Raw genomic sequence first — 13,831 nt, forward strand, 5'->3', positions numbered from 1 at the left:
TGTGAGTGCCACTTAAATTTGTACAGTCTGTGTTATCCCGGTGACTCATTTCACTTTGATACCATTTTTTTTAATCTGGAAGGCTGAACAGCATGTCCTGACTTTGGTCTCTTGCCAACTGTAGCGAGCTTTGCTTTCCCGCATCACAGAAGATCCTCGCCAAAAAGCAAATACGTGCAGTGAAGAAGTCAGCTGATCAGAGCAGCCCTTTTACGTAGAGGTGGGACTAGGCCATTAAACGCTGGAGGAGAGCATTTAATTAATTCAGATTAGCCCTTCCTCTTCATCATTCTGGTATAATTTCTTTCATCTAAATCATTTCAGCTGTATTTTGCTTAAATCAATATGTCAAAGAGACCTTCTTTCCCAAGTCTGCTCCTGGCCCACCATGAGTGATTTCAGAAAGTTAATTCACTTCCCCATGATTCTGTTTCCTTATCTGTAAATGGTAGTAACCTCCACTGTAAGGCATATGAAGGCTTTCAGATAAAAAGAGAACCTTTCTGAAAACTGTGATATGTTACTGTGATGTCTGATGTGCCATGTATTCTCCACATAGTTACGTGAACAAGAAAGTTTTGTATGCCACCAGAGCTCATTATTTACCTTCACAGCATGTGATAGCATACCTGAATTGATTTTATACAAGTCAAAATTCTGTCTGAATTAGAGATGCCGTGCTCCTAGGTGCCAGCAATTGCCAAATAGATTTACTGTATAACCACAACTGCCCATACAATGTATAAAAAAAGAAATGTGGGATCTACGTTATGCCAACTGGGGAATGATCCCATGGGTTCAGTGCTTCCCCAAGTGTACAGGAATGTACATTGACACCACTGACTTTTAAGCCATCTACACTCAAAGCCAAAAATGGGGGTGGTCTTCTCTTTAAATAATGTGCATATCAGGTAGCTAGTCTGTCAACCAAAAGAGAGTGGGAACCCATCAGCCAAAAACAATCCTTCTGGAATAGAAAGGGAATACCCCACTTTATGCAAAGATGATTAAGAGGGGCCGACTGTGGGCTCGAGATTCATTTACATCGCATCTACGCAGAGCAGTCCCATGTGCACTTACTGCAGTCACCCGCGCAGAGAGAGCCTCCATTCTGGGAAACTGAGCACTTCACCACAGCTTGGTTGCAAACCTCCCCAGTTCGCACGTGCAATCACAGACAGCTTACATGAAAACAGTTTTAAACTTGTGATTTCTATGGTGACCTCACACCACTGTTCTTGTTATTATTCATTTTTAATGACATAATGAAAAGCCTAAGGAATTTGGAGAGCAGGACTGCAAGTCTGTGTTCAAAATTATGAAGATTCATGACACTGTTTTTTTCTCCTGATGACTCAGAATACTCAAGGGCTTGCTATTTTTTATAACAATATAGCATGAGAAGTATTCTACCTACAAACACAGAAGCACTCATGTCTGAGACTTCTGATCCTTAGTAAGAATAGACTGAAATGGTATGCAAAAGACAAACAGCATGTTAACAGAAACTTTATGAAACAGAAGAGCACGTATCAAAGTTGAAAACCCAAATAATATGTGAGGCTTTTAAGATGACCTCTGAGGGATAGTAATGAGCCTGTTTGAAATAGACACAAAATTTGGTAGAAAATTGATTGAATTTGTTAAATACACATTTTATGTACTCTGACTCATAACATGTGTGCATGAGTAAAATAAATTAACCAGTCTACTGGGCAAACACACATCTAGTGCACTAAGGTTGCATTATTTTGAACTTCTGTCACATTGTCACCTTCTATAGGTAACATGAACTAAGTATTGCATATTTTTGAAACCAAGATTAGAACTACTCTTCACATTTATTGAGCACATTTATTACTTTGTTTTTAATTCTTATAATCTAAACAGATATTACGTTCTTATGGTATATTTTTCTAACTATGGAGTGCAATACAAAGTTGTTCTTGCCTGTATCTGGTACAAGGAATAAGTTATTAATTGCAAATCCTCCTCTGATTTGTATTATCTAGGTGTAAAAATGCAAGATTAAACATTGACATAGTTGATTACACTAAAGGTATTGGTCAAAATCAAAGCAATAGAGTGAAAAGGCTGCTTTCTGCTTGAGGGCATCATTGTTTGTACTGAATATATAGCTCTTAAAGTGTTCCTAATGTCTTACCCTCGATGTCAAAGCAATTAAGGCAATTCTCCATGGGACTAATGCTTTTCTGTGTTTTATTTTTTCAGTACAAGGTGTTAAAAACTCTCCAGTGTCATCATCTGCATACAGAGAAAGAGCTTTTTTCCTGAAGGTTTAGAATTAATTTATTGTATGCATTTTTTATGATATTGTTGATGCTAACATTTTGACATGTATTTCTGGACTCACAGAGTCATCACTGTGTACATCTTATCGCCTCTTATCTTTAAAAAAGAGAGAACAGAAGACTCAAACCTGCTGCTAAATTCTGTGTTTTATAGCAATAATATGCTGATTATAATAGTAATAGTCATTACAACCAAATGGGAGGATAATGTCTACTGACATGTCATCATAATGAATTAACGTGAATTCTACTTAATTAGATATCTATATCCAGATTATATTTCCAAATGGAAGTCATCCTGTATTTTGTATGGCTTGCATTCTGTAACTGAGCACTGTATAAATCAGTGTCTGCTGCATAACACGTATGTGGTTTAATATCACTGAACAGGAATTTTTCAAATAATGAGCCTTATCCTTTACTCACATCTCAGACAAAATTACAGTTGACTTGGTGGGCAGTTGGTTTGCAGACATTTTGTAATAATTTATGTTTTTCAGTGAAAGAGGATAGTTGACATTGCACTTACAGAAGAAAGTTGCACAGTGAAATGATGGATGTTTCAACAGAATCTGTAAATCTGATGAAACTGTAAGAGATGTGGTTTTCCTCGTCCATATTCTGTCTTCATTAAATTAATCAGAGAGTATAATAGAGGCGATGAAAATTAGGTGTTTGTAAGTCAAAGGTAGTGAACTGAACTCATTGCAAGCAATGTGTGTGATAGAAATTGTGCCTTAGAATGGTGTGATAGAAATTGTGCCTTAGTATTTCCGCTGAGATCCGATTTCCCTTTTCTGTGATAGAACAACAGGTACTGCTCTGTCTTCTTTATGAAGTCAGTCTTTTAAAGCAGTGAGTGTAGCATAGACCCGTTTGATGTGAGAAAGTGATGCCTGCCATATGAAGGAATAACCAACTCAATAGTCTCACCTAAGGGGCCAGGTTGTCAACCCTGTGTGCTCTCCAGCTAGGCATGCTGATCCCTGGAGGTACCCTATGGGAGAGGAGGGGGACTCCTCTCCAACGCTTAGCGCAGCGCTGGCAGGTTGGGGCTGTGGCCCCTGCTGCAGCCTGAGGGCAGCAATACCTCCTGATGCTTCAGAGATCCTGAGTCAGGGGCAGAACTGACCCTTACTTTAGCTGTGGGGTGACCAAGTCCTGTGGCACTTGAGGCCCCAAATCCCATGAGGGGAGAATGGCTGGAGTGGCCCGAGGCATGAGTTCAGAAAAACGTGTCCTTCCACCTCTTTCCACTCTCCAGTCATAACTTTTGCTGCTGGGCCCTTAGCATCAGTTCCTTAAATCCTGCCCCCATGCCGTGTACTAGTGTAATTGGACCTGCTGTGGCTCACTGTGCGCTTGTTTGTGCCTATGTCTGTGAATGCTTAAGCATGTGAAAAATCATCTAAAAGGAGTGTAGGTGAAGACAGAATCTAGGAATGGCAACACTAGCAACAGGGATTGCCAGCTTCAATTTTAATTGCACCATTAACTACTTTGAAAGCTAAGCAAGCAGGATTCCTCAACCCCTGCATCAATCCAACGGCCAGTCACTTAGTTAAGACTTGCATTCCTGATGTCCAAGGTAGAAGAGAATCCAGCCCACCTTCCAGTGCGTGGCTGGCAGGATGAAATACATGCATGCACTTTTTTATTTTTAGAATTGAAAAGTATGGCTTCAGGAAGCCATAGACTCGAATTGCAAAAGGCTTATTGAGTAATAAAAGGCATTTTTAAAGAGGAAGTCTTAAAACTGTAAGCCAAATTAATTTAATGTAGGGCTTCTGATACAGAAGTGTCCTTCTTAGCTGTGTTGTAACACTGTATGTTGGATACAAACCAGAAAAAGATAGGTGACAGATGCAGGGACCACAGGGGAAGTCACAGTTGTTCAGCTTCGACTAAGGACACTCTGAAAAAGCTACATGCTCCTCCTACCAAAATCCTGAAGAAGACGGATATCACTGTTGCTCCCTCCTACAGGGCAAGAATCCTATAATAAGCTAGGCTCATCAAGATGTAGTAAATGTACTTTTTTAAAATGGAAAGATTCAATCTCCTTATATAATAAGAAGTTCATTCAGACAGTCTCTCCAGCAATATTAAATCTCCCTTCCCTCTCATACACTGCTGCATTTTTTGATCTTCTTTTTGTCAGAGAAATATGTCTGGGTTCATTGTGGTCATTGTGTTGTGGGATATCACATTCACAGGCTTCATCCAAGAAAACATCTTTAAACTAATGAGTGGTGAATCACATTTTCTACCTAGATACTAGAGTATTTGCAACGATTTCACAGACAGATTCAGTTCTTTTATTAAAAATGTTGTCAGCAAAATTAGTGGTGCTGCAGTTTGCTTTGTTTTTAAATATCTCATACTTTCAAAACCAAGAACCTTTCTGCTCTGCCTAGGGCAACATTAGCATAAGCTTGCCTCCTCAGCAGAAATGTTTCTTTTCCCTGGTCGCAAAAGTTGTGACATTTAATTGATGCTGTTTGAATATATGTACTTAGCTGGTATAAATCAGCACCACTGCTCTGCTTTCAGAGAAGCAGCACCAGCTTACATCTGACACTAGACTTATTTGATGAAAGGCGGCAGGTCCTTCAGGGAGGCATTATACACAGGCATGAAGTGCTGTGGAGAAGTTATGTTGTTCTGCACTTCTGCATTTGATTTTCAGGCAAAAAATATCATGGATAATTAAAGTGCTTAGCATATCCACAGTTGCAGTAAGTTATACTAGTTAGTAAAAAAAGGTATTATACCTCCTACAATTTGCTTTAACTTTAAATATATATTTATATTCGTACAGCTGTAAATACAAGTTTTAGCAGAGAGCTTGTAATGTACTTTTCCATGACAAAGACCATTAATAATAAATATTTCACTATTCATTGTCAGAAGCCAGCTAAAAAGAAGGTACTTTTCCTCCTTCTGCATTTTTCCTTTCCTTTCTTACCTTGCATCCACCAGCCCCTTTTCTGTCCGCCAAGGAGTAATTACATATACGTTTTTGTTATCCACAAGTCAGTCTCCATATGTAGCTATAAATTCTAAATCGCCGGGTCACCCACCTATTTCAGAAAGCCATGTATTCAAGGCATTGTTTTATTGCTGTGGCTTTTAGTCAGATAGCAGGATCCAGTTAGGTTTCCCTTCATCTTTATTTTTCTTGTGGAACATCTTTAGAGCTGACTGGAGAGGGGAGAGGATAAATGGCATAAAAATGGCCAACATCAGAGGACGTCCTACATTAAGATACTTGCCTGGATGAATTGTACTGTCTGAGAAGAGTAAAAATCTCATTAAAAGAGAAAAGTAGCTAGGTAGGTTTCTTTTGACATTATATTTCTACCTAAGGCAAACAACTGTCATTTCTAAGGTTGCCCAGCTACGTGGCCTTGTGCCACATCATGCTCTAGTGAGTGTCTAACAAATCTTAGTTTGTTACCGTTGCATATAACTTCCCATGTAGTCTTTACTTGATTTAGTGGATATACTCTGAATACCAACTAAATCATAGGCTTATACACAAATTCAGAAGGCAAGTGGACTTTATTTAGGTTATTGAAAGAGTGAATATCCCAAATTTTTACACTTGAAGCAGTATAAGCACGTGTCCCCTATCAAGCACAGTGCTTAATGCACTATAATTATACTTTTCAGATGATGCTTGGATTTCTATAGAAATAGTAAAACTTTGCAACACATTGCTCTGCATGTGTTTATGTTTTAGTGTGACATCTCTTTGTGCAATTCATCACCTTTGTAGCAAAAATGAAATCTATGTATATGTAACTTCCATGAAATATGAACTTAGTAATGTGAGCTATGAGCTTTAAGATGCTTCTAGACTGTAGATATCTTACCTCCAAAATTTGACATTATTGGATTGTTTCTAAATCTGTCAACATTCCACATATTGCTTGAAATTTCTGGATTTATATTCCCAGTGTTTCTGAATTTCTTAACAGCTACAGTTCTAGTGACAATGTACTAAAAAATAATTTGTCTGTAAATCTCCCCTGTCATATGCAAACACCATAAGATCTTCAAGGGAATTGCTTTTTTTAAAAAAATCCGAAAAGAGACACTTTGCCTAGGTTGTCAGTGTAAAGCGCTGTGTGCAAAATACAAAGTAGAGAAAGCCCACCCCAGAATAATTGAAATAACTTTCTCTATCAGCAGTGTAAAAATCATAGCATAAATATTAATAACAAAAGGCACAGGGCCAGGGTCTGCCATCAGTGGTTCCACTGACATCAGGGATGCAAGTAGGTGGAGCCAGATAATTGTCACCACAAGTGAGGATCTAGCAAAATCTGGATAGTGACGAGTAAGCAGTCATCACTGAGCACTTTCTGTGAAGTTGCAAATAAGAATTTTGAATGGTAAATGGGAGCTTAGCAGAAGGGAAGACAACTCCTGTCCCCTGCCTGGTATCTTGCTCCTGTGAAAAGCAGTTTCTTTCTTGTTCTCTGCAAACTTCTGAAGGAGGGTAAGTTGTGTCCCTGTAATTTACTAGCATTCAGTTTCGGTAATATAACTGTATTGGCTGCAGTAAAATTCTTGACTTTTAAATGTGACTGAGTGGATATCTTTGTGAAACTGAACTTGAATCTGTTTTCTGAACCACACATTTGGGAAGGAAAAATGCTATCTGATATATTCCTGTTAAGAACTTTCTGTTCTGTGTACTAACATGTGGCGAGTCAGATTTATGGGTTCAGGCAGGCATCCTCTGTGTGTATATTTGTATGCACGTGCGCTTGTTTAAACGTGAGAGAATGAGAATAATTGAGAACTACAGTCCTTAAGGAGAAGGCACATGGAGTAACGGCTGTTCGCTCTCCTAGCAGTCCATTGGGGAACATGTTATTCCATTTACAACTCCAGGGGAAAAACACTGGTAAAATCTATCCTGAAGACGTTTTGTAAAGTAGGGAAACAGTGACTGATAGGGACACAGAGCCTGGGCTTCAGGTACTTGCATAAGCTCTGCCAGAGAGGTATGATCTAATAATAATGATAAGAGAGAGAGAAGGAACCACTTAGTGTTTAGGTATGACAGTGCTTTGGGTTGAGCATACAAGTGCCTGTCATTCAGAACTCCTGGCGTTCAGGTCTTGCAAAGGTTCCTCCTTCAGCGTATCTCTAGTAACATGTAGAAAACTGAACTTGTCATGACACAGAGAGAACAGGTTGCCCCGTTCTTTGGCTTCCCCTGCACACTGCGCTCCTCTGGGACAGACTGATCCCCATTAAATGGTTTTGTCATTCACCTCTGACCAACTCTGCTTTGTTGACTAGGCTTGAGCAGGCAATGTTCCAGCAAAACAAGCCCCAGCTTGTAATGAGGAAAAACAACCCTGCAGCTCTGCCTTCTTTCAGTTGCCTTTCATTGCTCTTCTGTCTGGGCTCTCACACCAGGCCAGACCAGCCACACCTCCCCTCTCACACGAGGGTCTCAGAAGCGGAGAAGCATGTTTTCATCAGTGACATTTCTGTCTGTCTGAGCGATCACCTCCGTACCTCGGGATACTGTTCCAGGTAGTCACCTCCATGGCTTGATGAGGGAGGGAGGAAGCTGACCTCAAGGCTTCTCAGTGACAGCTCCCACATTTCCAGAAGAGGGGCTCACTGCCTTGCCACTCTGTGTCTCGGAGCTGATGACTTTGGGAGTCATTGCACGATTCAGGTATTCCTCTAGTTTTCACCTGAGACTGAAGGGGTTGGGATTTGGCTGAGGAGGCATAACAGATATCATGGTGGTAGCCAAGACTTTTAAGAAATCTGTACACAGGATTTCAATTTAGTTGTTGCAGTCATATTGGTTCACTTTATCTTTTTTTTCTATTTTCTGTAGTCATAGTTTAAGGAAGGCTTATTTGAAATCCAAATGGGTCAAACAACAGAGGGATAGGCATGACAGATCTCACAACAGAAATAAAAAAAGCTAAGGTATGGCCAGTGGCACACTATTTGAAAAAGTAAATGGCCTCCAGGCATTCCTGCTGAGGTCACAAGCCAGCACAGGGAGAAGAAACTGAGGGCTTGCTAGGCAGTGCCACAGTGTCCATCCCTCCGAACGTCAGAGAAAGCAGCAAACTGAGAGGTGGTGTGGTGTGGTGTGGCATCGCCCAGCTGGGCTCAGTGGGACTAGACTGCTTTGTACAACTATGCTGGTGATGCCTGGCTCCAGATATGTGCGTGCTGCTGAGAGCACTCTTCCACAGATCATAAAGAATAGCTGAGTGGCTGTTTACGGATTTCTGCGTATACTCTTCACTGTCCATCCACACTACTTAACCTTGACATGTGAAGCTAATGGGGAGTATACCTTGTTACTCCTTCATTTTAAAGAATCCCCTTTGATGGCTAATTGAGGCTGGGTTATAAATTCCATAACCTTATAATAAAGTGCAACAGCTCCAGTTCTTCAAAAGAAAAAAAAAAAAAAAAAAAAAAGCCCTTCACATAGTAGGAATATCAGTATTTTAAAATCATCAGACTGGATAATTTCTCAAAGTGATCTAAAGAGGAACTTAGATTTTTGTGAGGACCAAGGCTGATAAAAGCCATCCACTTTAACACAAAAACATACTTTTTCATCTGTTTTATAATCCTGGCTCACATTTCTAGCCACTTGCACTATATTAATGTATTGAAATAGCTTTTAAATGCTGGCACTGGAACAATTTGAAAATACCTTATAATGGTCAAAATATCAATGGACTTCTACAGTAGTGAAAAAACAGTGCACAATTGTGAGATGGAGGAAGAGTAGCTACAAATGTCTGTGTCTTGGTCTAGAAGCAAAATAATAGAGTATTTGTGTGTGTGTGTGTTTGCATCATTTTAATGAGGTGTAAAAACTAGAATATTGGAGAGAGGAAGGAAGGAAGTTTGGAAACTAAATTTCCCCAATAAATTAAATTGCGGGGGGGGAGGGGAGGGCTTTTTTTTCCATTGTAAAACTTGAAGTCATACTGTAAACATACAGAAAAATAGGAGGAATTGGAGCCAGGATGTTAATAAGGTTTGATCTTTAAAAAAAAAAGAGAAAGAGCAAGCAAGAGAGAGGGGAAATATAATAATGTTTTGAATTTGAATAACATGTTAGCTAACAGCAATGGAAAGAAACATCAATTCAGAGGGAAGGAAAGTGGCCAAAATTGCATTATGGAATATGAATCATAGAGTAGCTAGAGAGCAAAATATATAAGGAAGCAGCAACAACAACAACAAAAGACTGGACACCTGACAAAGATTCTGCTATTGAACAAATTATCTATACCTAAAATTCTTCCAGCAAAATATAATTCAGATCTTCCAGAACAGAATAATAACTATATAGAAACTATGACATTTAAGAAGCAAATGATTTTTAAATATGACTTTAACTTTCTCATCAGCCTTGACTGCATACACTGATGCTAGCTTGTACTGTGCTTCTCTTTCCTAAAAGATCATCTCTGTTGGCAAAGAAAGGTGTCAGGTTAGTATGAGACTACCTTTAGTAAATACAGATTCTATTTACCTCTTTTTTAATTTTTCCCTCTGGAGTTATTCTCCAGCTTTGCAAAAGTGAAAAAAAAAAAAAAAAAGAAGCTACCTCTGGCCAACAGATACCTGGCAACTTTCTTTTCTTAAATAATGGCTCTTCTATTGTTATCTAAGCAAGGTAGTATTATCTCTGTTTTGAAAGGGCTTCCCAGTTCAGAGCCACCCTGAATTATCTCCAGTAGCCCATGTCATCACTGTCATTTTAGAAAACTAAGGTGGGACATTTAAATCTGGATTTTTTCATTCATACCTGCACTATCTTTAATTTCTACCATATTTCTCATTACACAAAATCTCACTTTCCCTCCCTAACACTTAGCATGTCTCTGAAGGACATTTTGGGGGTACTTTTAATCTACTTAATTGCTCTAGTTCAGCTTCCCTTTTCGTAATTCTCACTAAAACCTTCAGCATTTTGTCCCTAAAGGCACAGCTTGTTTTTGTCAATCAGTTCTTTTTTTCCATTCTCATCTATAGATTCTCTGCTGACTCCCAGTGTCTTATTTGATGTAATTATTCATCCAGTTATGTGTGGAGCCTTTCCCTGCAAGTTCTTTTCTTCCTTTTAGCAACAGAATCTAGACAGTTTTATACCTTTCATGGTGTTAATTTTCATGGTAAAATCACAAATTAGTTATCCCAAACCAACAGCCGTAGAAGAATTAAGGTTTAATATTATTGAATTATTTTCTTTTTCCAAGTCCGTTGGCAAAAGGAATTGAAAGTTTTTTTGCTGGAAGTTTCAAAATGTAAATCAGACTGAAGTCAACAAATACAGGTTTTTATTATTTTTTTTTATCGAAGCCCTGGGACTTACCTTTTTATTCAAGGCTTTTTATTCACAACGTTCTTAACCTGTATACAAATTATTGTTCATATAGCTAGCTGGTAAACATTTAAACCCCAAAATGACTCTCAAAGACCATCTGCGAGTGGGTACAACAGAGATTCAGGCAAGCTTCTTTGAAAGGAGTCACGGAAATCCAGGTGGTTACTAAAGGCATCTGCCTTGGCGAGTGTCCTTGTGCCCCGGGCAGAGGTTCAAAGCTATACACCTAGCGCTGTCTATCCCTGGGAGTGAATTAAGTAGGGCCAGGTAACTTTCTCAAGTGCTGGACCTGGATTATCTGGACTATTATGTTGTTAGAGCCATCTCCATCATGAGTTTGGGCTATCCTCAACAGGCAGTTTGCATGAACACACACTGTAATGTTAGTAATAATAATATAATAAGTAACATCATAATAATAATGTTAGTAATATAAATGTAATTGTTGTCCACGCTTAGTGTTTTTCTCAGGTCTCCCCCGGGCCCCTTGTAACATTACGGCAATTTTGTCAAATAGTTTTTAAATTTGGACTATCTAAAATGATGCAAGTATTTGTGCTGTATTCCACTGGAGCGATGCCTTTCTGTTATTGCACCAGGTGCAGAACTGCATCTGCATTTGCATTCAAAGATAACTAACTAGTCAATTCATTTCAAAAGAGATCTGGAAAGAAAACTAACATAGATGTAGCACGGCCAGTCAGGGGACTAAAGGGCAAACTGGGGAACCAAATTACCTGGCCGAGCAGCTATAGCTGCAGGGCTTTCAGGTCTGGTGCCTAGCCTCTCACCTGAATGGTGATGATGAACTTTGCTAGCACAAGAACCTTCATTAATAGGGAAGAAAACCTGTCTTAGGAAAAGGAGGGTTTAATTGACCAGAAACCAAGGTAAACAGCTCTTCTGCTTGTGCTTTCCCTTTGGTTTGTTTAGGAAGTTCCGGATTGTTAGGTAAACGTGGCCACTGTAGTGTGGAAACCGTGTAGGAGCAGGGCAGAGCTTACATCTGCTGCGCCCTGATGTGCTCAGTTCAGGAGGTGACTGGGAGCAATGTTCAGCAGCTCACTCACAGTAGCCTCAACAATATGATGACTTCTTTGTGCTAAAAGTACCTGGGAACTCTCTGAAACTACAGCAGCATGCATAATACCTATGCAAACAATCCAGGTGCTTGCACAAGTGTCTAGCATTAGGTACATAAACAATCTCGTTGACTCGAAAGGCACTTCTCATGCATTTACAATAAGGTATGTTCTTGTGCCTGTGGCTGAAGGGAGCCAGAAGCCTACTTCTGCAGTCACACCATGTTACTTCTGTCTTTGATGCCTACTGTGATTTCCAGAGGAAGAGTTTGCAAACACTGGGCCAAGATCAAATATGTTTATTTATGCTGAGTATCATTACCTCACTCTGTTGGCATTTCCTTTCACTTCAGTGGGGCCATTTGCAAAGCAGTGCTACTTGATGTGAGTAAAAGCATTAGGGTCTGGGTAGTGATGGCTGTGTGACAGTACAAATCTCAGTCTGAGCTGTTTGGTTCTGGCAGTGCTAAAACAGATCTAGAATCAATCTCCCTGTCTGTAAGTGCAGTTCATAATCACACTCATATTACTGGCCACGCAATATTACTTTTCTGCTTCACACCATTACTAGTAATTAAGGGATAATAGTAACCGCTTGCTGGTTTATGGGACAATAACCTTGTTCCCAAAGGGATAAACCTCAAGACCAAAAGGAAACAAATTATTGACAAGAAATACAGGGAGGGTATTTTTCTTAGAGCTGTATGAAGAAATATTCATCTCAGATGTTTCAGAGAACTGCTCCTTCAATTTTAAGATAACAAACCACCTATTAGGAAGAAAAATGTCCATCTTGCTGTTGATTTGCTTTTATTCTGCTGTGCTTTCAGGGCTGAATTAATAAATTTTTTACCAGGGAAGTCTAGAATCCTCTTTATTAAGGACCTTATTTTAGAAAAAAGTGTAGTTGTTTGAGTATAAGGTGGTGATTCAGCTTCAAAAACTGGAGCTACTGGAACAAAATCAACAACAAAACTACTTTTCCTCACACTGACGTAGGCATGGCTTTTACAACCCACAGATTTCATCCTCAGTTTTCAAATTGCTTGTAGTTACTTTGTTGTAGATAATAACATAATTTGGAAAGTAATGGTTTATAAGTAGTTAAGAGGGAATATACTGGAGTGTTTTGATGTTGTTACCACTCATCACTAAGTGCTGTCTATCCAGAAGAGAGACAAAAACCTCAGAGACTGGTAGCAATCCAAATCTAGCATTATTTAACAGAGAAATTAAAAGGGAAATGAAAGAGGGCCAAAACAGAAGCGAAGCAAAATAAATGGCTATCTTCCCAAAGCCTATCTTACTGAAATGAGAAAAGTTAAGATAAAGTACAGTGATGGAAATCAGACGCATTCAATAAAAAAGACCAAGGAATGTATTCCCTTCCAGATGGGCAAGCCAAAGTGAAAATGAAGGTCACAAACTGAACTGTGCATACTAATTAGCTCAAACTCAGTAACTACAATACTCTTTTCTCGCATCCTCATAGAACAGCCAGTAATCTTAGGCTGACAATTGCAGGCATATATGAAAAAAACAAAAACCCTGCAACAAAATCCCACTAAGAGCTTTGGCCTAAAAAGGCATAGAGAGCTATTAAAAAGTAATCCCTGCTTGTGTAGTCAAATGAGTTTGCCTGAAGTTCAGCTTCACATTTTCATCTGTGTGCTCAACAGATTTAGGCATTATTTTCTCTTATATTTACATGTGCAAATACTTTCTTGGACATATGGACATATATTTGTTCATATCTGTATCTGTTACCCCTAAAAAATAAGGCATATGAAACAAAATTACATCCATAGCAAATGCACAAGGAGATGTCCAGAACTTGTGAAATAAATGTTTTGATTAAGAACAGTTGGAGACATTACCTGTAAAATGGGAAGAGTGTGCAAATACAGGGAGAGCTTCTAGAGGGAGAGAAATGGGGTGGTCAAAGGTGCTCTGTATGCTGCCTGTGTCCCAAGCTGCTGCCCGCTGAAGTACGGTGTCATTAGAAGGAGGAAGTAGTGGTTTTTGGTTGGGAT

This window comes from Tyto alba, unplaced genomic scaffold, assembly GCF_018691265.1.
Source record: "Tyto alba isolate M040663 unplaced genomic scaffold, T.alba_DEE_v4.0 Super-Scaffold_6, whole genome shotgun sequence".
In the NCBI taxonomy this organism is placed as follows: domain Eukaryota; kingdom Metazoa; phylum Chordata; class Aves; order Strigiformes; family Tytonidae; genus Tyto; species Tyto alba.